The sequence below is a fragment of the Diadema antillarum genome, unplaced genomic scaffold (assembly GCF_040938485.1).
Source record: "Diadema antillarum isolate AM-2024a unplaced genomic scaffold, OU_Dant_1.0 seq00001815_RagTag, whole genome shotgun sequence".
NCBI lineage: Eukaryota > Metazoa > Echinodermata > Echinoidea > Diadematoida > Diadematidae > Diadema > Diadema antillarum.
Genome location: NW_027272490.1, coordinates 421,982 through 449,788, shown reverse-complemented (window position 1 = coordinate 449,788; position 27,807 = coordinate 421,982). Strand labels below are relative to the sequence as shown.

The 27,807-nt window shown below is 38.6% G+C and overlaps 1 long non-coding RNA gene across 1 annotated transcript; it reads left to right on the top strand.

The window, feature by feature from the left end:
- Positions 1-3,181: 3,181 nt before the first annotated feature.
- On the top strand, positions 3,182-12,474 carry LOC139712524 (uncharacterized). The gene is made up of 4 exons (XR_011709568.1): positions 3,182-3,317; positions 9,548-9,710; positions 11,006-11,104; positions 12,404-12,474. It is a non-coding gene; the product is annotated as an uncharacterized lncRNA (long non-coding RNA).
- The last annotated feature ends 15,333 nt before the right edge of the window (positions 12,475-27,807 follow it).

Here is a 27,807-nt window from a genome sequence, read left to right as displayed (position 1 = left end):
AAGAAGCAGAACATTGACAAAACGGTATAAGCAGTGGCATCCCGTATAGCGGGTTGTAGCCTGTGACTCAACATTTCTCATCTTTCGATTTTCTATGCCCAAAACTGCGGTACATGAATGAGACGAGTTTCACTTCTCACATATTATCATTATTATTATTATTATTATTATTATTATTATTATTATTATTATCATTATTATTATTATTATTATTATTATTATTATTATTATTATTATCAATGATTCAGGGGATTCATTGTGTAAAGTACCCAAGCTAATTTTAATGGATTGTACAAAATGTTGTGGACTTCCTGTATGGTGTGAAATATGTTCCATGTAGGAAGTGCCGTTTGAAACCTTATCCAGCATATAATGACCAAGTACCGAGCATTGTTTCAAAGAGGAAGAAGAGAGTCGTTAAAATGGATTTTGCATGGACTGGATGTAATATCCTTTGACAAAGCCTCACATCAAAGTTGCTATCTGTTCTCCATGATAAAAATGCAAAGAAGTGTCAAAGAATTATTCGATGAAAATGAAGTCCGTGCATAGGAGTTTTTGTACCTTCATCACTTTTCTTTACAGACTTCATGGCACCATGGCATACATCATTGGATCGTAATATTGATATCATAACACATCCATGGAAGCCCATCAAAACTATTGTCTACATTCCTAGACACAGATTTTTCTTCTTTTTTCAGTTTCTTAACTCGTCTTTAGCATTAAAGTGGAGTACATGAACCCATTAAAAAGGTTTTGCGAACTTTGGTTAAAACCGTTACTCGATGAGAAATTTGGCACGGACATTCTCAATTGTCACGACCTTTCAGAAACTATAAGAAACTAGAAATGTCGCCATGCCGACTGATGCCTCCGCCATAATGCATGATTCTCCCAATAGGTGTACAGTATAATGTCTTCACAATGTGAGATAACAGTTTCACATAACTGGCAAAATATTGAAATGACAGGTTTGTCAGAAATATCTTGAATGTTCACTTTCCTTGAACTACGTTTGCTATAATTGTCTATTAAAGAGTGCAGGTACATGTATTTGGGGAATTGAGGATTTTTACTTGACTTCTGACTGACCCTTTTATAAGTTTATGCATTGAGTAATTTTCAAGGTATAAAGAAAGAGTGTCATTACAGTATAAAATAGATTTTATTTTGCATTTAAACCTGGCCTTGACCCTTAACCTTTGACCTTTGACCTTCTGGCAGGAAATTTTCAAGAGAATCTCCATTAGGTAATACATGAATATTAAGCATTGCATATACTAGTATATGAGGGAAATAGTAAAATTTTGAGTTGACCTTGACCTTTGACCCATGACCCCTAAAATTCCCTAGATAATCCCTGTCAGCCAGTACATGCGTATGTACCAAGTTCCATGAAGATACATTGAACCATTTGTGAGAGAAGTGAAATTGTAACATTTTCACCTAGTCTTTGACCTTTTTACCTCTGACCTTATGACATGGAACTCTCTCTGGAGAATCTTTATGCAGTAGTACATGTCTACACTAAGTTTCAAGAAAATATCTTTGGGCATTGCATGAATATGGGGAAATAGCAACATTTTTAGCATTTGACCTTGACCTTTGACCTCTCGCCAATGTCACTAAAATCTACCCAACTAATTGCCGTATCATACATCATCCTTGGACCAAGTTTGGTGATAGCTGCTTCATCCAGTTTTGAGTTATCACATAAAAAGATAAATTCTAGGATTTGACCTTGATCTTTGACCTTTGACCTCTGTCTGATTTCACTCAAAAATTAATCAAGTAATTGTCCCACCATGCATTATCCTTGGACAAAGTTTGGTGAAATTTGCTTGATCCAGTCTTGAGTTATCGCGTAAACAGATACAATTTCATGATTTGACCTTGACCTTTGACATTTGACCTTCAGCCGATTTCACCCAAAATGTAATCAAGTAATTGTCCTATCATACTTTATACTTGGACCAAGTTTGGTAAAATTCCAGTCAATATTACTCAAGTAATCGCGTAAACGAATGCGGACGGACGTACGTACGAACGGACGGACAACCCGAAAACATAATGCCTCCGGCACCACTTCGTGGCGGAGGCATAAAAATGTTGCAAGGAATGTTTTATGAGCTAAATGCAGGCTCCATTCGAAGATGTGTGCGCGGGCTGTAATTTGTACAGATCAATAAAGATTTCCAGGTAAATAGCAAAGTTGGAGTGTATGCTTGCATTGCTTCTATTTTTATTTGGGGGGGGGGGGCGTTTTGTATTTAGGTCCTCCTTTGTACCTTTTTGTGTGTGCGTGCAGTTTGTGATATCATATTTGACGATTACCAAAAATCCCAGTATTGGTACACGTGTATTACCACTAGCCTCTCCCCAAACACTTTATTTAGCTCTTGCCCAAATTGCGCCCACAAAACACACACACACACACACACGCAAACACACACTTACAGTAAGGTTACATAGATCCAAACATAGAGAGGGAGAGAGAGCGACACACACACACACACACACACACACGCGCGCGCGCGCACACACACACACACAGACTTCCGACTGGTGCGATATTCATCATTCTAGGCCATTTTGCATTTTTAATATTCATAGTTTCGTCGTGACCTCGGAAGAAATCACTTCCGCCAGGAAAGTTTTCACCAAACAGGCCAATCGCACGCCACCAAACATAGCAACGCCCCAAGTACTCAAGTTGCTCAGGTTGACCTGTACCTCGGGGTAAGAATGTCTGCGACATGATCACAATGTTCAACGCAAATCAAAGCAGTAGGCCATATGTCAACTCCAAACGTGCAATGATATGCGTTCCTGTACTGCGACTAGAGATACATAGTTTTACATTTACACCATACTTGCGAATGAGAACAGGTCGTCGGATTGTTTTTCGGTTTCGTGAATTGGAATGTCCAACAACTGGGGTTCGTTTCATATTAGTATTCATGCTGAAGTTTACGCAGAATTTGATACTTTGATCATCGAATATTTATAGATCGGGTTGCTGATTGTTTGATGAACACTGTCCGCTTCCATTCGTAGCGGACCATTCATTCATGTAAGAAATTACTACGACTTTGGAGGATACGGCACGCTTCGAACTCATCACCGAAGGCATTGTTCATAAGATAGGACATTATAAACAATATGGATTGTTGCATATAATTCCGAGATTGCGTGGAACCCCTGCGTGCAATGAGAGCGTTCCATTTGCAACAAAGAAATCACAGCGCTGAAAGGTCCACATCGAGGTTTAATGAAATCTCATTGCTTCGACTACGACAATCTATCGTTCAATAGTAAGTATTCTAGAGTTATCACTTGTGTTTGTGCTTTGCATTTACGTAAAAGGGTGGAATATACATAAGAACTAGAATGTGTACGTTCAAGCAGCTTCAACATGACAAGTTCATACTTATATAGTCCGAAAGAGTTCGCATGTTATGTTTCGCTGACGAGTACCCATCCCTGAGAGACAAAAGTGGTTCGTGAAGCGGTGACGGGCGTTCAAATACCTAGCAAATCTCACGCCTCGGGTGTCTTTCTCCGCGTTCATACGCCGGAGAAGCTTTTTCTCACGGCTCACCCCCCCCCCCCCCCCCCCTCCCCCTTCACTAATGCGACTTCGATTCCAATACTTCCTGGTTATAGCAGTCATTTCTACAACAGTTATTGTTTGTTGTAACATTTACAAACATAACTTACACTGGAGAAAAAAAAAATCTCACCAAGTCCTAGTCACTAACTCAGTGGATATGAATATTGCAGAAGTCATTCCGAAATCACCATCAGCAGACTTTCATCATTATTCCATCGTGATGTTGCCATAGCAACTGTCCTATCAGGCATCACCGTATAATGAAAAACATAAATCTACATTTAACAGTAAATTTGGAACTTTGTTGTCTAAGTAATTTGTGTTATGTTTTGACACAGATATATTTTATGTATTCTATTTGTTTCCTTTAAAAGTCATTTCTACAAAGTCATTGCCATAGCAACCACCATGTCATAGAGAAAATATGACCTTGGGTGACCAAGATTTTGAGGGCAAACAAAGTTGTTTTTTTTTTTTACTGGAAATAAAAATACTCACGCACAAATGGTATATGTTTTTGCATTGATTCATCATAAATGATATGTCAGTTTCGGGAAGCTCAAATGTTACTATGACATCGGCCATTTTGAGCATTCCCATGACCCAGGATGACTAGAATTTAGATTGCAATTGAACAGGTAACTAAAGTTTTCATTACATTTTGATACTGCATCATATACTGTATGACTGATAAATGTGTTATTTTTACGAAAATAATTCGTTACTGTGGCAAAAACATCTCTAGATTGTGCAACAAGTAGATTCGCGTTCCATCTCAAAATTATAACTGTTTAGCACCGTAAATCAGATTCTTAAAAAAATCTTTAAAAGTCACTTGAAAGTCATGACGAAGAGCCGTGTACTCTGTAGTCTCCTCCTCTGTGGAAGGGTGGGGTGTGTTCACAAACCACCTATATACAGGTGTAACACCCATCCCGCGGTGACAAAAGGGGGGGGGGGTATATTGCTTAATCTGTAGGCAGAGAAAGATAAAACGTCCAGTCAAGATGGATGCAGGGACGAAAGTGTCTTTATTTTCAGTATAAATCATACTGACTTCTGGTGATCAGATCAATCACAATCATAGTTATCAAACACATATATCTTAAAGGAGTGCTTCATCAACACAATGTAATCGACACATATAAATTGCTGATATGACACCTCCTCATTCTTCTTCAATATTCTTGATAAGCTATCTTGTTCAGTGTCATACTTGATTTACACCTCAAATAATCTAATAACATATAGCATCAAAGATAAATTATAGCACTTGCTAATCACAATCAGTCTTAGCATTTTACTTGCAATAATTTCTCATAATTGTGATAATCAACTATCAAATTATTCTTTAGTAAAAGTCTTATAGCTTAACTTTGACAAATCAGGTAATTACAAATGATATAATAAGTCGATTAAAACACAGCTACATTATGGCTCGATTAATCTTAGAATATATCCTAATAATACTGATCAATCAAATGGACTTTGATACATTATCCAACATGAATGTGACAAGCATTTCCGTCTTTCATAAATACTTAAAAACAAACTTAAAACTGAATATCCTAATATGCTGCAAAACAACTTTAACTCCTTTAGTTTTACTTTATCTCTCAAAATGTCAGCTTTTCTCTCTCTTTCCTGCTTGGTTCTGTATTTTATTCCTCTTTTATCAGACAAAACATGTCTGTACAATTTTTTGCGATACACTGTACAAACTTTTACAACATGGGAGATGATCCCTGCCGTCAGGCAAAAGCGAAAGTATTTCAAGAATTTCACGACGGTTGCTCTGAAGACTGAACTTTGGGGACGATCCCTGAATAATTTCTCTTTAGTTTCTTTATCAAAAAGTGAGAAACTGGCCAAAAGTGAGGAAACTGCGGGCTGGGAAAGTGAGAGGGGTACTAACTGACCACGACTATAAACACACCGTCCAGAGAGCTGATAGTCAGCGCTCTGGCCGATAAGGTATGTGGAGGTTGCGGTGAGTCATCCAAATTGCGTTCATATTGGACCTCCATCTCTACATCTGCACTCTAAATATGTACACTAAATTACTTCTCACTGTTTCTATCTTGTACCATGCTACAATGCAACTCTGTTAACATTATCCACAGTATCCATACATTCACAAACTGCATGCTTGTTCAGGCGTCTGGGTTTTCATTCAGAAAAGCATAATATCAGCTACCTTCCAATCGATCCCAAGAGAGCAGTATCAATAATAAGGTCAGTGGACTCTGGTGGACGCACCGTCTAGGAGAGTGTTTACACTGACCGTTCCACTCTGCTTCCTACATGAGATAGCACAGCCTATGGCTTGTTCACACTCATGCAAGTAGCCCTTAATCCGGAATTAAAGCAGCTTAAGTCGTAATTTCAACTCTTTTTGTAATTTAAACTGCTTAATCAATACACAAATATAATAATAACATAACTGGTAGTATCCATAATCAACAACATATCATAATTACGCCGTCATATCCAGTATCGAATGATAACAAAGGAATATTCGACAGCTTCGCAGAAAACATCGTTTGTAATCTAAATTCCTCTTTTCCTGAAGGAGGAAACATACAATTCAAGTACAGAACACGAAATATCATAAAATTCTCTAAATAAACCAGTTAACAATAATGACTTTAAATGATTTAATGGGGGTAGAAGTTAGATTTCTTACCTGTAGGCAGAGAAAGATAAAACGTCCAGTCAAGATGGATGCAGGGATGAAAGTGTGCTCAAAACCACATCCATCTGAATGATGTCATCTTTCTCTGAATTGAGGCAGCTTGGTTAGCTCCACTCAGATTTTTAGGGGTGGATTGGTCAAATTTGTGAGGGGCTTGTTCTCTAATTTATATCCATGCATATACAATGTATGAAGAAACTATCAAAAAAAAAGTAGGGGGTCTATTTTCTTGGGGCCTTTACGCCGGTGTATGTGTAAATTTGGAGTATGAAACGCCTACTCTATCGACAGTCACTCGATATAATAGCTCGATCCCTTGTTACGGTCTGCCAAATAACATTTTAACTGTTCAAGGCAATTTTACTTGTACAAACATGATGCAAAGAGTATGTAGGAGACAATTGCTATAACATAGGCTACTATCATCATTACAAAAAACAACAAGTAATATACAGGTATTGTCATATATAATTCTATTCTGCTCTATGGCAGACTGATCAACGAAGGTGTGTTACAAGAGTAGGCGTCTTAATGTCCGATCCTCGACATACACCTCACAACGTGGAACATAGCTGCCCTACGCTGATGATCACTGTAAATATTGTTCTTTTTTTAATCCACCTATTGTGTTAATTGCAAAATGTTCATTTTTCTTCATATCGTGTCCATATGGTCATGCTGTAGCAATGTAAAATTCAGATCTAATAATGTGATATAGAAGTTCCTACCAGTAGGCTGTTATTAGTGACAATGCTCGGAAGTGCTTGATCACAAACTCATTGCTCTCTCTCCCTCTCCATCTCCTAACTTCTCTTGTGATCAGATCCCGTCGTAACTACAACTTTTATCAAGCAACCTGGAAAATTCCATACGAATTATCGTTTTATTGTGTTGAAATTGTGATTTCCTGAATGTACATCCAACGCATTGTCTAGAAGGAATCTAGCAGCAACTTTGGTTAACATTTCCCACACTGTCTCGGTGTATGGCTCCTGTCAGTGCCACGTAGTAATGTGTAACATCGTTTGTCTTTGAACAACCACTCTTAAAATACGTTGGTGAGGACACTTTGGACCTTCAAACAGATATCGAGGGTTCGAGTCCTGCAGAGTGATAAGGTCCGTTAGATAGAGATGGTTTTAACAATCCTGTCCTCTCGACACCACAGGTGGACAAAGAGATAGGTATAGGCTACCTTGCAAAGACTAACAACGATGGGGCTATACTAAAATAAGAAAACAATGTTATTGTTATCGGTATTGCATTCAACATCATTGCTGTCATAAATCTTGAGTATTTAACATAGAAAATAAAACCGACATTGACCGAAGTCAGCACACTGTGATATCGGTCAGTCCACCACTGACAATAGACAACAGATGTTAGCATTGATTGGATCATTAAATTTTTGGGTAAAGGCCTTGCGTAGCACGACAGCATTGTGCAATGCGGTTTGGGGAAAACCCCGCGCTCCACTATAGCATGTGACCAACGTTTCAATGTTTGTTGAGCGCTTAATAGTGCCACGCTGTTCATTGACACGGTCCCGTCGACCTTCTTACCGATAAAGCATCCAATGAGTGAAAGTTCCCGTTATCTGCCCATGGCATCGTTTCACTTCGTGTTCATCCTTTTGTGGAATGTGCTCATAATCCAAACGTCAGCATGTATACATGTACATTTTCCCCCATTGGAATTAGAGCAGCACTAGAAGAATCGTTTGAATAAAATGTTTGTTCATTAAATAACACTGGTCCGTCGAACCTCACATGCCGCTAATTTCCACCCCGTGAAAGTCGACTTTATCCCAACATCATTTGATCTCATGTCCATTCGCTCATGGAGAGTATTGGTAATCCAAACGTAAACACGGTATTTTTTCAAAGGAATCAAAACAGTAACGGACAATCTGATCGACGTATACCCTTCATGGGATTTTTTTTTCATTTTTTTATAAGGGCGGTTGTTTTTTAACATGGGCTACAAAACCTTAGAGGGGTGCATCTTCCTATCCCATCCCTTCCCGACGCACACATTGGCAAACTAAACGAACAAAAATAGCTCTAAAGAATACATCTAAAATTGAACATAAATCACGAAAACCGCTACAATCCAGGTTTTTGCAATGGTTCTTGCCTCCCATAGATTTTCTTCATCAGAAAGCGAGTTGTCCATAACATGGGCTCCACAAGGAGTAGTAGGAATAGAACATACTATAGAACCCTAACTCTTGTACTGGTCTGCACCATACTCCTATTTTTTTTTTTTAAGTCAGACCGACCCCCGACCCCTATCTCATGCGTTTTGTGCCGTCTCTTTTCATCTCGGATTTGATCTAGTATTTTCTCTTGCATTGAAACTTTCAAGAAAAAAAAAATTACTGAAAAAATAAGCATCTTAACAGCACAAAATACACCCTCTTTCCTGTTTGAGGTGATTTAATAGGGAGAATTTCTTGTTCTGTCATTGGCCAACGAAAGATGAAAACGAGATATTTACAAACAAGAAATTGGTCACGTGTGTCCCTCATACTTAGGAAATTTACATAACTTGGGGTCCGTTGGGGCCGTGTGATGATTAGTCTTTTAACGAGGCTTCGAGTCTGAGCATAAATAGACGACTTGAACAACAACAACAAAACTCACAAAAAATATCAGCTGAGACCAACAGTATCTGCCACTGAACTCCGCTTATATAACCTTACACCTCCTCCTTCTTCTTCTTCTTATTATTATTATTATTATTATTGTAATTATTGTTATTATTATTATTATTATTATTATTATTATCATCATCATTATTATCATCATCATCATCATCATCATCATCATCATTATTATCATCATTACATATAATTGATCCTTTACATAATTTCGAGAATTTGGGGCTCGTTGGGGGACAGATCTATAGCGGAGATAATTTCTTACTACGTGTATTCACAACCATGCACTTTTCAGTTTCAGTTTCAGTAGATTTGATTGTTTGATTCTACACCTCACAGCATCGTTCATATGAACAGCTCCTGGGCTTCCCCTTCTGTTCCAATCCTCGTCCTCCTCATCCTCAATTCAATTCAGTTCGAATTTTATTTCCCTTCTTCGACAAAACATAGCGAAACATCCTCATCATCCTGAAAATAACTTCAACCATCACCTGTGTATACTTATTACCGCTACCGATGCCCCGACGTCTACCCGCACCACCACCACCATCCAAACTATCGCCTATTTTGCTAGTTCTGTCATAGAGACCATTGATTGGGCCACCCAACCATCACATCATGACGCATTCGACCCTGGCACTCGGGCTGGCAGTCGGAGCCGTCATCCTCGCGACAATTTTCTCGGTGACGGCCGCGCAGTCCACTCCAGTTCCAGAGAACTGCACCCAAGGTGCACTGTGAGTAATCGAAAGCACTTTCATTTTCAGAATGTACCCGTCTAGCAATACATGCAAATGCTATATAAATGTCTTTCAAAGAAAACTCTTGCCCTGATAAAACTCCCTTCAATTGGAGCTGGAGCATCCCAAAATATATCCGGAGTGTTGAAATGTATTTCGTACTTGCAGTGAACTGGAAGCCCAGTTGCTATATATTGCTAGTCAAGGAAAATATTCATAAATCCAAATGCATTAATGAATCAATCTATTTTTGAAAAGTGTCAGATAGCGGAAGGAATGGTAGTAAATGGTGATTATACCTTATCCATTTAGCACAACACCACCTTCCAAAGATTATATCAGACCTACACAGATGAACGACCTTAAAAGTTTCTCTTCTTTCCTTTCCTTTCTGCGCCTTGAGCACATTAGTCATGTGAAATTGGCGCATTATAGGTACCCTGTGCTATTATTATTATTATTATTATTATTATTATTGTTATTATTATTAATATTGTTATTATTATTATTATTATCATTATTGTTATTATTATTATTATTATTTACTACTTGATTATGTTAATAAATTACATGAAAATAAAGACAACAGGACAAAACGTGAAACAAAAATCATTTTCTTTGCACGCCTATATTCAGTACAGCTGTGATTTCATCATTGAAATTCATGTTCCTGGCAGTCTGTATTCACTTCCAAAGTTTGCTCATAATTTACAATACAAAATTTAAAAAGTATAATTAGAAAAAGGAATATCTGTAATACAGCAAAACTTGAATGTACAATACAGATATTCCGTTGTGAATTAGTGTATCAAACATGAATCACACATGTTTCTCATTGTGAAGCGAAGCAAAGAACGAACTGCGAAAATGGGGTCAATGCTTGTAGTGTGTGGGTTCAACTTGTGGAAGAAAATATTTCGTGCTACTGTTGTAGCAAACAAAATAAAGAATTGTGCATGGAATTCAAACGATGTCGCTATACCAAGAAGAGAGAGAGAAAAAAAAAACCCGAAAGAAAAGAGTCACAGAAACGCTTCCTTTGTAGGCAGTGGTACACTTATGTCCATTTCACAATTTGTCAAAGTCGGAATTATGTGCTATGATTTACTCGATAGTCTGTTCATCTTTAAAAAGTGAATTAACTAATGCTAGCTCTCAATCCCTCCTTTGCAAATGAAATGATTTCAAAATTCAAAGACAACATAAGTCCGTAATTCAAGGAATTTGTTTCACTCAAAAATACTTACTATTTCAACAATACATCACTGTAAGTTTTCCTTTTCATCTTTCAGGTATTATAGAGCGAACAGAACACGCAGGACAACCGCTATGCAGACATACAGGGGCTCATGTTTCACGGGACTTTTCAGAACAGTATGTAATATATCAAGGTATGATGACAGTTCTCTGAACAGTGTTTGTCAATATTATGTACTGAGGTCGATATGATGTGTAGTTTCTAGAAGGTTTGATTTTATTTTATTTGATTGAGTTTGTTATCAACTTATCACCATGTACAAAAATAAGACATTGAAATAATGTGCAGGAACAGAAATAGCTCTTAACTCAACTCACTGGTACAGCAAAAACAAATTAATGATAAAGGCTAGAATTTACTCCTCTTTCCACGCCTATTGTACTATAAGTAGCTGCTGAAATTGATTGGATAATGCTTATCAAGAAACCTGCCCATCGCCAATGTCTGTGAAATCAAAACATTTATTCATTGTTTTCATTGTCCAAGTAAATCAAAGCATATACAAGAATCGAAATATGATGTTTTGAAATAACCATGGAAAATGTGCTTTCATGTGCCATTTTTTTAAATAGAAGAACCAATGTCTGATAAAGCTGTATAACTGCACATGAATCCAGCACCACTAAGTGTAAACCAGGGCAACTTTAGTTCACATTTACACTTCCACTACCATCTTGCTCAATCAATAAAAATATGATTGATTTTTAGGCGTAGATAATGATTTCAAATCACCCATTTTGGAATGTTTGGGAATTTGGGGATCAAACATCTATATCATAAACTATATACAACCTGAATACATGCAAGTGTACGGAGAGAAAACATCTCTTAATGTCGAACCTGTCTTTCGACCAGAAAGCCGTCATCATGAAAATGAATAAATGAAATGAAATGAAATGAAGTAATTTAAAAAAGTACAAGTAAACTGAATGACTAATAAACAAGAAAGATAATTATTTACATCGAGTATTCATTTCATTTTTTCATTCATTTCATTTTTATTTCATTTGCGGCCAAAGCATATAATATGACAATTTCATATAAACAAATTAAGTACAATGTAACTTTTACATTTCCAAATGAAATTTAGATACACGTCATTTGTTTACATGAATCAATAAACATACTAGTTGAAGAAATACATGGGCACAATGTGACTGAATCATAAGAAAGAAAAGGTCGGAAATGGAGGGGACTGCTAAAAAGCCAAGCTTGTAGAATGCAGTCCCCTCGTGAGTCGTGAAAATTATAATGCAACAAGACAATTTGACATAGTCCTCGCTGACGTAGATTTTTTAAAGAAAGCGCAGAACTTATTATGACTTTACAATTGGCTTGAAAATGTAAGAAGATCACAGAGGAAACACAAGACCTTCTTTAGTCATTGCTTTATGTGACATGTTAATCATTGTTTCTCTTTTTAACTACTTAGGACCATATATCGACAGACATATGCCGTCATGCGTGTATGCTGTCCTGGTTTTGACGGCTCTCCGTGTGAAGGTAATAGTTGACACATTATGAAACGTTTACCTACGCAAAAGCACATACGTGTGCACGCACAAAGATACATAAATGCACAAATCTAAACTTATATCATTGCACAAGCTCTGTCCACGAACTATCTAGTGCTGCATCCTTCAGTCTTTTATTTTTGTGGGGATCTTTTAACTTCTCAGCTTGCTACCTACACGTTTGTTTATAAATATTTGTGGAGCGTATGTTACAGCTAACACCAACGAAGTGAGTGGAATGCCGCACATCACTTACGTAAAAATACTTGCATATATACATATTATATATATATATATATATATATATATATATATGTATATATATAAACATGTATATGCACGTATGTAAAGTATATAACATATATACTTAACATCAATTCATAAATTGTAGATTCCTTGTATTTGACATGATAAATTGTCTTGAATGCTGTACTTGACAATTCATCCATGCTTTTGTATTGTTATGTTTATGGTTTATTTATTTGTCGAAATGTGGAATATAGAACAATAAAAAACAAACAAACTATCAAACAAAAAACAAAATAAAGATCTTATATCTATCTATCTATCTATCTACCTATCTATCTATCTCTATACATTTTTTCTTTGTTACGAACAGAAATTGATGAATGTGCTTCAAGCCCATGTCTACACAATGGGACATGTATTGACCAGATAAACGGATTCTCGTGCAACTGCTCCTTCTCGTGCAACTGCTCTGCGGGCTGGACAGGGAAAAACTGTGGAATAGGTATTATTAGCTGATGTATGCACACACTCACATACACATACAAATATATATATATATATATATATATATATATATATATATATATATAATTCGAGTCGAATAAACTCATTCTTTATTGGCCAAAAATGCATTACCAATTTGCTTCTTTGTCAATACATATATACATTTCTACATGTACATTATCTACATGTACTTATCATGCCTCTTGATCATGTTGATGAACCATATCGCTATTGAGGCATCATAATGTATATAAGTATATTATATCTATATACATATATTCTTTTGCTAAAACTAAAGTACCTGTTGCCTACTTTATCTACATAATGTAGTCATAACTTCATAAATTCAAGTCTCATTCCTTCTTTTATAGTCCTACCTTAGATATACGTCTTTTACTTTTAATGCAATGCTTGCACTTTCGACCGTGGTCGTATTCGTTCGAGCCATCTTCGATTGGCACAGGGGAAACGCTGTTAATTTTCTTCGAAATTATGTGCAAAGCGGCTAGTCTCCGAGCTCTCATTTTCAGTGAAAGAATGTTTCATTTGATTCCATCAGTAATCTTCGTAGGTATATTTTATCTTCTCTAACTTCGTCATAGATAGATCGCGCGTATAATGTCTGTGTTACTGTGCACGGAATGCTGTCAAATATTGACAATGTTCGTATTTTATGGCGTATAACATTAAACGATGCAAGAGTAATGATACAGGCTTATCTTAACTGAAGGTAACATAATCTGGTAACTGCTTGAGACACACGCAATCTCTCTACTGAAAGACGGACACACATCACCATGCCTCCAAGGTTTCCCCACATCAAATCGGAATGCACTTTATACAATTTCCCCTTCAGGACATAGAAAATACGAGTAAACTGCTAAAACACGTAAATAATACATGACAAATTGTAAACAAAGTAACATGGCATTTAGCTATTAAAATATGATCAATTAATACTTCATGATTCGGTTTCACGCGCGATTAGTTTTCGCCAAGATTATGCCGACGTATTTCGACGTAGGAGCTTGTGAAGCTGTTCATCGTTTGCCCGTCGACATGTGCCATTCGCAGAGCGTTCGTTCAGTCAACTTGTGAAAGTAAGATCATACTGGACGGACTCAATCACTACATGCTCGTTGCTATGTACCAGGAGAGGGTAGTGAGATGAGTTGACCTCACGAAGCATCGCAAGCAGCTTCATTTTGTAGAGTGATCTTCATCGCAAAGTCTTCAAAATGCTGCAATTAACCAAGTCTGCGTATCAAATGTGTGGCCCAACGCTCAGACTACAGTGCAAACTTTCATCGATACAATAACTAACAAAGTCTTCAGCGAAATGGAATTTGTATTGGGGTAAATATGGATGAACGCATTTCCATTTATGTAGCGGGGGTGGGGGACTTCCCCTGCACTCTATAAAACTGGAAAATGTCGTCCATAAGTGGCACGAAAACTTGTAAGACATATTTTGTTATAGTTCTGAATGGCTACTTTATAAATGTCGCTATGGTCAGGGACCTGTGCCACTCTGTTACACTAGTTTCAGTTTGCAAATACATTTTACGCACTTATTTTATTTAAATATATTACCGATCGATGTCAGGGATACTGCTCGGTTTCTCCGGCGCTATGCTATACTATGCGTGTGTTCGTACATAGAGTGGGGAAGGTGGTAGTGCAAAAGCGGAGAAAATGCCCAACGCCGCACGTACGGAGATAGCAAGCCAGCAATCAAAATGACCGAAAATGTGTGTGTGAGTGTGTGTGTGTGTGTATGCGTGTGTGTGTGTGCGTGTGTGTGTGTGGGTTTTTTTTTTAAGGAACTAGCACCCATTGACATGAAATCACCATAGATCTGCATTTATCAAGGTCAAAATCTATCACGTTAGCTGTCAGGATAGAAACAGAAAACAACAACAGCAACAAGCGGCAGCATGCAGGAGCAGTGGCGGCGGCAACGACAACAACAACAACCCCAAACTTGGTCTGACCAGTGTACGGCACGTTTAACTCTGCAAACGCCTGATTAATATAATTCTTGATTCCCATGTGATGATTTGATGTAACTGGTCTGGTATTAGCAGCCATAACATCCATCACACATACAGCCAGAGTGTGAACATTTCTTCTCAGATATAGACGAATGTACGAGTTCAGCCAACAACTGCTCGCAAGTTTGCAGCAACTCGCCTGGGAGCTACAATTGCTCTTGTCAAGATGGCTTCTCGCTTGGTCCGGACGGAGAGACCTGTGAAGGTATTTATAATACCTTATTATTAATAATTTGTCTTAAAAATATCATAATGCAATTTCCATGAACTTTTTTTTTCGGAAAGGAGTTTCTTATGCTAAACGTTCTATGTTCTGATACCATGATATCCGTTAGTTGCGTAAGATATCAGATATGTGTCCATGTGCTTATATTGGCGTGTCGTGTCAGGGAAAAGGTGACGAACGTCATTTATGTCACATGATTTGCGCAATTGTGGAGGGAATCCTGAATAATTACAACAGTAGGCCTTTAGTAACATAACTCCGTTTTTTTTTCTGGAAGTGGTCATAATTCCATGTATATGTTATACCATTTACTCTATCACCTGGTGGATCGAGAGGGGAAAAAAAATAAACAGTTCATATAGAAATCAAATGAAAGTTTGAAGTCAAGACGATTCAATTCGGTTCGTTAATTGCGAATGAATCAAAATGTAGAAATTTTGAAAGAATCAGAAATTTTAAAGACAAAAACATTTTGATCACATAACATCCAAGTAGATGCTAAATTTGGGAAATTGGGCTTTTCAGCACTGCAGAATATCTATCAAGAACTCGACGGTTCTCACAGCGACTAGTATCTTATTCTGCCTTTATCAGAATAATTTCTGTTATATTCTGAATGTTAGTACCACATTGATTTTCACAATAAAAAAACGTGAAAACTCATTGTCGAAACGAAAAATAAATGAGGCTCCGAGAATGAAAGCGGTTAGTGGTGCAAGACTAGTGTCAGAGTTCTGGGAAAGGTGTTACACACTGGCTTTACTGCCAATAGGTCCTGCTATGTCTTATTTTACTTCGGTATGTATGCTTTTCAAATCCATGTGAGCATGGCGGGAGCTGCAACGACCACCTGAACGCCATCTCGTGTGACTGCCTACCGAGATGGCGTGGAAAAAAAAACTGCGGAACATACTGATATGAATAAAGTCATACTTTCCGCGGATTAGACTATGGGCTCGTAGAATAAAAATCCTGGGCGAGAAGACAATTCGATATCAACATGTTAACCTAGTTCTTCCCCCGTACAATGCAGAGAAGATATGATTTTCCCAAAGTGACTCTTTTCATATGTATTCGTTATCGACACAAGAGCAATGTTACACGAAGTAATGCTTTCTGTCTCGTTTCTCTTCAGAAATTAATGAATGTGCCTCGAATCCGTGTCTGAACGGCGCAACGTGTAATGACCAACTGAATAGATTCTCCTGCAACTGCTCGGCAGGATGGACAGGGCAGAACTGTGGAGAAAGTAATACAAACACCATCATCATCATCATCATCACAGTTTCGAAGGATAGTGATCAAAAGAAAAGAAAAGTTGCAGTCACAGCAAGTTTTTCTTTCGTGCCTGTGTAAAGTCAATGGAGCACCGACTTAAGAAATATTCTTTTAATTTTAATTTACAGGTTTATGCCAAATTCATTGCTGTAAAAACTATGGATACACTTTTGGGTTGGAATTGAATTTTCTTTCGTATAATGTCACCAAGGGCCATTGTGGAAACCGACAGACAGACGTTTAACTAGATTTTCAATTGCTTGATTTATTTTGAATAGTGAACTTTGAATTTTGCATATAGAATTAATTGGGTGCGTTTGTATGCGTCATACACTAGTGGCGCAATTTATCACTAAAATATTCCTTTCATTCTTTCTTTTGACACACAACACAATAGGCCCAGTGTCTGTCTAATTAATGCATACATTCGACCGAGTTATGCAATTTTCTGTTGCTTTTCCTCTTTGTATTGAAAAAATGGACGAATGTTAGTCAAACCCATGCTTAATACAATGCTATCCGTATTGGTCTCCTAAACGGGTATCTCAGTCACTGATGGATGGAGCTAACTGAGAACAGAAATATTGTCTTGCTGTTAATTCGTTTTGAGGCGTCTCGTACCGTGTGTGTGTCGTGCCGTAGAAATCGATAATCGATAATCACAAATATTTCAAACATTCATGATCTATTGTGATTACAAGGCCAATCCGCCTTAATGTTTCGCGATTGAAACTAAGAAAGTGCTGATATAATATAAAAACATTGTTTGCATGAAAACATCTGTAAATACATAAAGCAAAATCTGAAACGGTTCTGGAAATATTATAAGTCAAAGAAGACTGAAAAAACCCCCCGAAGACAAGTTCATCTTTGGAAGTTAATACATCTCATGCAACTGAAGACAAATCGAGTGCACACATTTTGAATGCGTCGTTTTAGTCTCGTACTCTTGCCTGAATTATTCTTTGGATGATGATTGTTATCCCGAAGGTTACTTAATCCTAAAATGTAACAAGGTTTGATATTATGAAGGTTTGATAGTCAGAAAATCATATAAATTTCGTGAGTAAAGGACGGTGAGTTAGCTCAGTCGGTAGCACGTTTGCCTCACAATCCAAAGGAAGGACCCGGGTTCCGACTGAGCAATGTTGTGTGTGATCATACCGTCCCCACTAGCAAGAGGCAAAACACTCTGTTCCTCGGAAAGAACATAAAATGGAGGTCCCGTGTGTGAGAGAGTCAGAACTCTTGCATGTAAAAATCTCTCCTTATTAATCGTAAAGAGCAGGGGTGCTTAAAGTGGTTGAAGTGGTCCCGCCTAACATCCAACTGCAGTGGCGGATCCCGAGGGGGGCGTAGCCGGTGCACGCCCCCTTTAATTTTTGTTACAAACAAAAGAAATAAAAAGAAAAACAATTAAATGAAACCCGGAAGTGGCACTAGAAATATTAGTCACGCCCCCCCCCCCCCCCCTCTTTACCACATTCCTGGATCCGCCCCTGAAATGGACATATAATCGATAAAAAGTTAAGTTTCCTTACATTCCATTTGGAAAAATTTCCAGCATTAATATGATAGCAGCCATGACGACTGTTATTCTGATATTACAGGGGGGCGTTTCATCAACGAGTTCGTCGGAGGTTTTCACCGACATATTTGCTATCAGCCAATCAGACGCAAGGATTTCAGTAGTTTTTAACAGTTGTCAGTGTAAATCACTGACAAAAAGTTTCATGGAACGGTCCCCTGAAAGATAATTGATCAAATTCGATAAGATCTATTTCTTACTTTTTGTAAGAACGATGTTCAAGCTTTAAGATGATACCAGACATAACGACTATCATTGTCATATTACAGTAATATTAGAGATCACAATCGAGTTTCCAAACTTATTATGATGAGAATGGCAGTATATAGGCACATAGATACCTATGGTACGTAGTACTAACAATTCCTTCCTGTCTATAATATACTCTGTTGAACAACAATTGTACGTGTTTACCGCGATGTTGATTGGTGCATCGCTGCGATGAGCCACTGTTGAGACAATTTACCTACTTATAGGTCCACTGTGATACCTATACCATATACCAAGAAAAGTAATTTCCAGATGATTCGTATATCAGGAAAAGAAAATGACATGGATGTCATTATATCCAGCAGGGGTCGCATGAAAATCATTCAAGACAGGCACACTGACACATGACATACGTATCACTTCTGATATTTTTACCTTTGACATTTTTACTTCTGACATTTTTACACCGAATCGTTCAGAGGGGCTGTTTTGGATATCAGAATATCCCATCTGCTTCCCGAAGGGGGGGGGGGGGGGGGGATATCCGATGACAGCTTGAGACCTGTGAATTATCCGACCAATGAGAAATTGGGCCGTCAAACTAAAGGATATGAAATACTTCAAAGTTTCTTTTTTTTTAAAGCCTGAGGTATTGCCAACAAGGAAGGAAATTAGCCCTCTCACATGTATTTTTTTCTTCTTTTTTTTCTGTCATAGTGTATGCGTATAGAGTGAAAGTGCATTCAGGCGCCACGTAAAGTATCGCCCACACAAGAGTCGTCTCGACGGGTTCTGATGACTGATGTCTGTCAGTAGTGTAGACAAACGCCGAGAGTCCAAGTCTTACAAACGGAAAGTGGCGGGTTACCCACTTTTGTATTCAATTTAATGATTGATCTATAGGGAAGGCAGAGAAGATTCTCCTGGCACTGATCATGCTGATATATAAAGAGGTCAAATGATTAGCCCCCACCCAGTTTCTTTTGGACTTTTCATGTTAACTACAAGCACATAGATCATGCTGTCCCGCGGGTTGATAGTCTTTGCATGCTTCCAGTTGATAACTCATTATCATGTCGCAGGAAACCTGCAGCAGGTCTCTCATGAAGGGACAAGATTCAGATATATGCTGTCGACCATTGGTGACGCCCCTACCGATCTCGTTTTCGTGCTCGACTCGTCTTCAAGCATCGGAGCGGTGTACTACGCAAGACTCGTCTACTTCGTCAAGGCGGTTCTAGGAACAGTACCCCCTGGAAAACCACCCTCCGGATAACTACCACCCGGATAATTACCCCCCAGGACAATTCCCCCCTAGGGCAACTACCCCCCGGACAACTACCCTCCAAGGGCAATTACCCTCCAGGGTAATTACCCCCTAGGACAACTACCCCCCGGACAACTACCCTCCAAGGGCAATCACCCCCCAGGGCAATTCCCCCTTAGGAAAACTACCACCTGGATAACTACCCCTCGGATAACTACCCCTGGATAACTACCCCGTCGGATAACTACCCCCTGGATAACTACCACCCGGATAACTACCCCCTGGATAACTACCCCCCGGAGAACTACCCCCTGGATAACTACCCCCCGGAGAACTACCCCCTGGGTAACTACCCCCCGGAGAACTACCCCCTGGGTAACTACCCCCAGGATAACTACCCCCCGGATAACTACCCCCCGGATAACTACCCCCCCGGATAATTACCCCTCGGATAATTACCCCCCGGATAATTACCCCCCCCCGGATAATCACCCCCCCCCCGGATAATTACCCTCCGGATAACTACCCCCCCCCCCCCCGATAATTACCACCAGGATAATTATCCCCAGGTTAATTACCCCCTCCTCCGATAACTAGACCCCAGATAACTTCCACCCGATAACTACACCCTCCGATAACTTCCCGAGGATGATTACCCCGGATAAGCAAGCCTACAACTCCCCCTCCCCTATAACTATCAAGACGAAAATTACCCCAGGACAGTGCACCACGCCAATTACCCCCTGTGTAACTACCTCCCGGGTCATTGCCCCCCCCCCCCCATCTTACCTTTAATAAAAAGAATATCATTACTACAGGAAACGAAGTTCTTTGTATTATTTGCCAGGAATCACGGAGATGCCATACTGATACATCATTTTATGAAAACAACATCTTAAAGATTTACGATTTGTATAGTTTGCACTTAGGACAATTTATGTAAAAGCTTAATTTCTCCCTCTGTATTTTGACTCTATGTTCATAAAAAACGAAGCTGTCCCTTCATATCCTACCCGGTAATCCAGTAAATGTCAATGCCTTTAACCAAACTATTTTCGCTAAATCTGTATTTTCTTTTACTGTTCCGAAATTTCGGATTTCTCTTGATAGTATAGTATAAAAGAAGTTTTAAGTTTGAATGCCTTTACCATTGAACTAAAGACATTTTGAAGAAATGTTACACTTCAGAATGAGTTAAACTTTTTGCAATATTTTTTAACCACAATTGTCTATCGTTTACCACAACTCCATGTAACACTTCTTTATTTTGAGGAGCTTATATCTCATGCCTCACGTGCCCTGGTTTTGACCCATCATCTTCCTCTTCCCTCTCGCTTTTCTCTGTCCACTGTGAAGGTAGTCTATTCCTGTCATTCATAACTCACCTTTCCTCTTTCTCTCATTACAAGGGATTTATCTCGTGTGTGTTCATGTGCAGTGCACTCCAGTTAAAACGAAATGCTCAGGACCGGCAGTTTGTTTTTTTTTTTTCGTTTTAACGAAATTTCGTTGTAACCGAACAAATATAATATGCAATGTATAACGAAAAGAAGGAAACCACGCATAAAAAAAATTTTGTTTGTTGAATCCTCATCATACGCTGGAAAGCTATGTGAAATGGGAGAATACCTTTTTAATTTCGTTTAAATATTACATTTTAAAAAGAGCATAAAGTTGTTTGTGTTGTCACACATGTGTAGAAAATGACGGTGTAGGATTTGGTTACAGTTCGCTATTCCAAAGGTTCTTTTCTTACTAAAGTACGTTACTCCGAAGACTCCTTATTCCGAAGTTTCGCCATTCCCGGGATTCCGATGGTTTGTTTATGTGAAGGTTCGCATTTCCGCAGAATCATCATTCCGAAAGTTCATAATCTAGATCAAAATAATATATTGTTCATTTTCCGAAGGTTCGTTGATCTGAAAATGAAATGAGGTTCGTCATTCTGAAGGTTTATAAATCCAAAAAAAAAAGAAAAAGGTTCACTAGTCAGAAAGTCCGTTGTTCCGAAGGCTTTTTCATCCGAAAATGAAATAAGGTTCGTTATTCCGAAGAAATTTTGTTAATGAAAAAAAAAGATGAGAAAGGTTAGTTATTTCGAAGATTTATTTATCTTAAGACGATTATAAAGATTGCAATTCTTAAGTTTTGTTAGTGTACTCTCCTTTTTCCACCATGGATTAACGATACTTTTTGTAATGTTCCGATTAACGAACGTTTTGAATTCCTATCATTTTCGGACTAACGAACCGTATAAGAATAAGAATAAGGACCATATTTTATTATCGAATTAACGAACCTTTGGAATAACGCCAAAATGTGCTTAATAACAAACCCTCTTTCATTTCCGAACTAACGGACATTTAGTTGTATCAGAATCTGTGTGTTTTGTATTAAAGGACTTCGGAACAATGAAACAAACCTTATCTGAATTCAAATTATTTTATTACAACAACGCAAGTTCCCCTCGGAAACTGTGCGTGATACACGGAGTGAACATTTAATGATGCGTTCGCTCATGCAGAGACGCTTTAATAATGCTTGTTCCGCTACGCATTTTCGAATGCGATCCGCATTTCGTTATAACGGAGCGCATTTCTTTTGTTTTTCTTTGTCAGTGGCGCTCAGAAAAGACTTCGTGATAACGAAAATTTTGTTATAACCGTCTTCGTTATAAGCGAATTTTGTACCATAGACTTTAATGGCGATAATTTTGGGACCAGAAGTTTTGCTTCGTTATAACGAAATTTCGTTATAACCGTGTTCGTTGTAACGGGAGTGCACTGTATCTTTATTTGTGTACTTCGTCTCTGTCTTAATTTGCTTTCTTTGCATTGTTTCATCAATTTTGTAACTATTTTACTGTTATACCGTTAACGCTCATTTCAGAATTGCCCTACTGCATTATTGGGCATATTAACAACTAGTATATCAAGGATGTGGGAAGAGATTGTCACCTCCTTGGTATGATCACTGCAGAACATTACCTCCCTTGACAATTACTCCTTATTAAAATTAGGCTCCAAACAATCACCCCTCTTACAATAACTCTCCCCCAGAAAATTACGTCTCTCATTGTTATTTTCGAACACATTAGCCTATTTGAATTGAAAAAAAAACCCAACATTTTTTCATATCGTCTGGTTTTGGTCGAGACCTAACTTCAGGTTTTAAACATCTTTTGGGTGAGATAATTAGAAACCCCTTACGAAATATTAAAGAGCATGTTATTCCAAGAAGGATTCAATTTTTTGAGAAAAAAAAAATACTCTTGAAATGGCCGGGATAAAACAGAGCAGCCCTATAATGTAAAAAGGATTCTGTCAACTACAACTCTCCCTAGATCTATTCAAAAAGAGGGTGCAGGACAAAAGACTTCGTTAACAACTAGGGGTGTTTTGTAAAAAAAAAAAAAATACCGTTAAACTCGTAATATTTTACTCTTTCTAATGAGACTAACTTATATTTGAACTGGATTTCCTCTCAAAGTGTCGAGAACATTTAATTTGAAAACTAGCACAATTCTACTTGTATGTAAAACAAGCTGTAATTTTACTCTCATGACAGATTAAGGCACCTTTTGATAAAAGTTGCCAGTTATGACATCTTGTTAGTATCTAATAATTTCAATAAAACCATGGGTTCTGCTTGATTGATAAGCTCGAGTCACTGACTTGTTACCATGGACCTGCTTTGATCGACCTACAACGATTGGTAATTGTGTGGAACTGACAGCTTGTCAGGACTTTCATAAAACCGTGCCCGGATCCTATCAGAAATTATGGCTTTATATCGAAGAGTCCCTCGCTAATGTTAAGGGAATATGAATTGCAGTGAAATCAACTCTCCTTTTCTTATGTTTATCGTCTATCATGTGTTATAACGGTAGAAAATAAATGACAAGCCAAAAGAGTGATGACAGTGTAAGAGAAAGGTGCATCTTCTGATATGGTGTTATGAACTTATGGAAAATATACGACGGGTGGTAACTTTCGGGGGGCGGGGAGGGAGGGTTGTCCAGTAGGTAAGTATCAGGAGGGGGCGGGGGGGGGGGGGTTCGGGGTATTGTTAATGGGGGGGGGGGGTAGTAATCCGGGTGGTAGTTATCCTGGGGGTAGTTATCCGGGGAGTAATTATCCGGGTGGTAGTTATCCTGGGGGTAGTTATCCGGGGGGTAGTTATCCGGGGGGTAGATATCCGGGGGGTAGTTATCCGGGGGGTAGTTCTCCGGGGGGTAGTTACCCAGGGGGTAGTTCTCCGGGGGGTAGTTATCCAGGGGGTAGTTATCCGGGGGGTAGTTATCCAGGGGGTAGTTATCCGGGTGGTAGTTATCTGGGGGGTAGTTATCCGGGGGTAGTCATCCAAGGGGTAGTTACCCAGGGGGTAGTTATCCGGGGGTAGATGTCCTAGGGGTAATTGCCCTTGGGGGTAGTTGCCCTAGGAGGGTAGATGACCGGGTGGTAGTTTTCCTAGGGGGTAATGGCCCTGAGGGTGATTGCCCTGGGAGGGTAGTTGTCCGGGGGGTAGTTGCCCTAAGGGGGAATAGACCTGGGGGGTAATTATCCGGGTGGTAGTTATCCGGAGGGTAGTTGCCCAGGGGGTAAGTGCCCGGATACGCGTCAAGGCGACCTCCCAGATTTTACCAGTCTCACCAGACAAGACAAGGATTGCTATTGTTTCGTTCTCATCGTGTACTAAGATTCACAAATTCATCGATTACATTACTCAGCCAGAGGGCAAGAATAAGTGCACCCTTAACCAAGACATCTACTCAACCGTACGGCATGATGAAGGTGGCAGATGCATCAACCATGCTTTACAGAGAGCAGGAGATGTATACTTGCCCGTGGACGTCGTATTAACAGGTATTTATTTATTCATTCACCCTTTCTTTAAAAATGTAGGGGAAGTCTCGTTCTAGCCAGAGGCCTGCTTTTCAAGAGAGCCCTGTACTTGCACAGATACATTTTGCATATCATGATAACAATGAAATAGAAGATAATACAACAAATGACAATTCAAAATACAAAAGATTAAAGAAATAGACATAGTCAAAACCTTACATATACACACACAAGCACATCATGCGCTCATGCACATCATACACACACACGCAGACACACAGACACGCAGACGCACACATGCATACGGACACAGACACATCTGTCTGCAGAAGATCCATAATGATAAATAATGCGTTTCATTAACATGTTACAATATACACTACTGCCAAATAAACTTATTAAAACATTAATGTAATCTGCGTTTTGAATATTGACAGTGATGGACACGTTTGAACAGTACTTGGTAGATTGTTGTATAAAGAGCATGCTATGTACGAAAAGGAGCGTTTCTTAAAGGCAGCCGATCGCCATCCCTAATGGTACGTAAACTCCGAACTACCGAAGTTTGTGCATGCAATTGCGCAATGCCAGACTCGGTGCTATATCCATAAACGTGTGGGACAATGCCACCACTGAGACAAGTGTGTGTGTGGGCGTGTGTGTGTACGCATCATACACAACCATTGTCACCGCGAGCTGCGGTGATTGGAGGAGAGAGGCCAGAAGACGTGTGTGTGTGTGTGTGTGTGTGTGTCCGTGTGTGTGTACGCAACATACACAAATATTGTCACAGCGAGCTGCGGTGATTGGAGGAGAGAGGCCAGAAGACGCGTGGCTCTTCTGGCCTCTCTTCATGCGCATGCGCACTGAGAGTGTGCGTCCATTCGGAAGCTCTCGTGGCTCGCTGGGACAACCATTTTGGGTTAGGAGATTAGCACAGGGAGCTCTCTTGTAGCCTAGCGTTTTGTTTGCTGACCCATTGAACCTTAAGTACGCGGGTGCGGTATGAATAGTGGACTATTGAGGGCGTGTGTGGTATAATATAACACAGGGCGTCTTTCAACTAAAGGGTTTAAGTACGGAGGGGCTAAATCGTTCAAGATTTTAAAAACTGTAACACAATACTGGTATTTTATTCTCCGATCTACAGACTGCCATTTCAATGAGTTTAGTAAAACAGCTTTTGGAGTAGTATAATCGGTCTTCAGAATTAGTCTTGCGTATTTGTTTTGAAGCCTTTGTAACTTTGATATATTACCTTTTGTGTAATTCCCCCATACCACTGAACAGTAATCTATGTGAGATAAGATCAGAGTTGATATAACTGTATCAACATATATTTCGGTAAGAAATTTCGAATCCTCCTTATATAGCTCGAGAAATTTTGCTTATGATTTGGGAAATATGTCGTGACCAGTTAAGGTTTTCGTCAAAATATACACCTAAGTATCATAGACCAGACACGCGCTCTAAATATTGACCTTGGTAACAAATACTAAGTTGACATTTATTAATGTGTTTCTTTGATCAGTACAGAAAGCGAAACTGCTTAGATATGGGGACGGGAGTCTTAGCAGTAATAAAGCTACGCACTGTTTTCTCCTTCCTTTCTCATATCCCACATATATATGTAGGCCCTATATATATATATATATATATATATATATATATATATATATAACCTGCCACTCCCGACCCAGCTCACCGCCCTGGGCTGATGGGGCTACCAGCGGCAGGGGATGGGCTGGTAGACTATTCAATAACTCCTATTTCCTTCCAAGTATTCTGAAACTTTTTATTTAAAAGACATTATACACACACACACATACATATATATATATATATATATATATATATATATATATATGTGTGTGTGTGTGTGTGTGTGTGTGTGTATGTGTGTGTGTGTGTGTGTGTGTGTGTACATAATACAGCTGTGAAGCCAGAGTTAAATGGTAATGTGGTTCTTAATGTACAGCAGAAGTTTCAGTATGTAGAACACGCTTTTATTTTTGGACACACACACATACACCATAATACTAGGTGTTACAAAAAAAACTTCTAATATTGATCCCTAATAGTTCGAAAACCAAACATCAGATAACGCTGTCATTGATGTGATGAATAGCTGCATAGTGTACAACTTATTTGAAAGTGATTTGAATATGAGAGCACGAATCAGTTTCGTTAAATTAATCCATGATTAATTTCAAAGTTAAGTTCCAGATTTTTGTCAAATTTGAACCCTGTGTACAAAAATTGAACTTTACACAAATATACATATATATATATATATATATAGGTTTGAGTCGTGTGTCTTTATATATATATATATATATATATATATATATATATATGTTGATAAGGTAGTCCACGTGTTGGCAAGATAAAAAGATAAGTAACAAAGCTGCAACAAAGTTCATGCTGTATTCACCAACGGTTTATTTCTTCACACAAATTTTCGAGCGTCTCGCCGCCCTTTCTCAAGTGTGAGAAAGGGCGGCGAGACGCTCGAAAATTTGTGTGAAGAAATAAACCGTTGGTGAATACAGCATGAACATTGTTGCAGCTTTGTTACTTATATATATATATATATATATATATATATATATATATATATATAGGTTTGAGTCGTGTGTCTTCAGCTAATGATGAACCCCTGGGTCGTCGCATCTTTTTGGAGTGTGTATGTAAACGAGAGTAAAGAGGCGGTAGACGTTGCTTAATCCTCACAAGTGAGTTTACCCAAGCTTTCGGGCTTCCTGCCCTTGTCAAGACTGGGGACAAGATACAAAACATGGATATCATATACACAAATAGAAAATAATAATGATGATCAAAACAATAGCGGAACTGGTAACTACAATGAAGGAGGCAGAGACGGCAGGGAATAATTACACCGGTGGGGGTGAATATATGCATCAATCTTGCATAATATAACATGCAGATATACAATCACAAACAAGCATACAAAATATAAACATTTACAAATACAGTGTACGGATGACTAAACATCTGCACACACACAATGGATACGGATGTGTGCGCACAATCACACATGTGAAACTCCTCGCGCATGTCAAAGCAGGCAACCATAATATA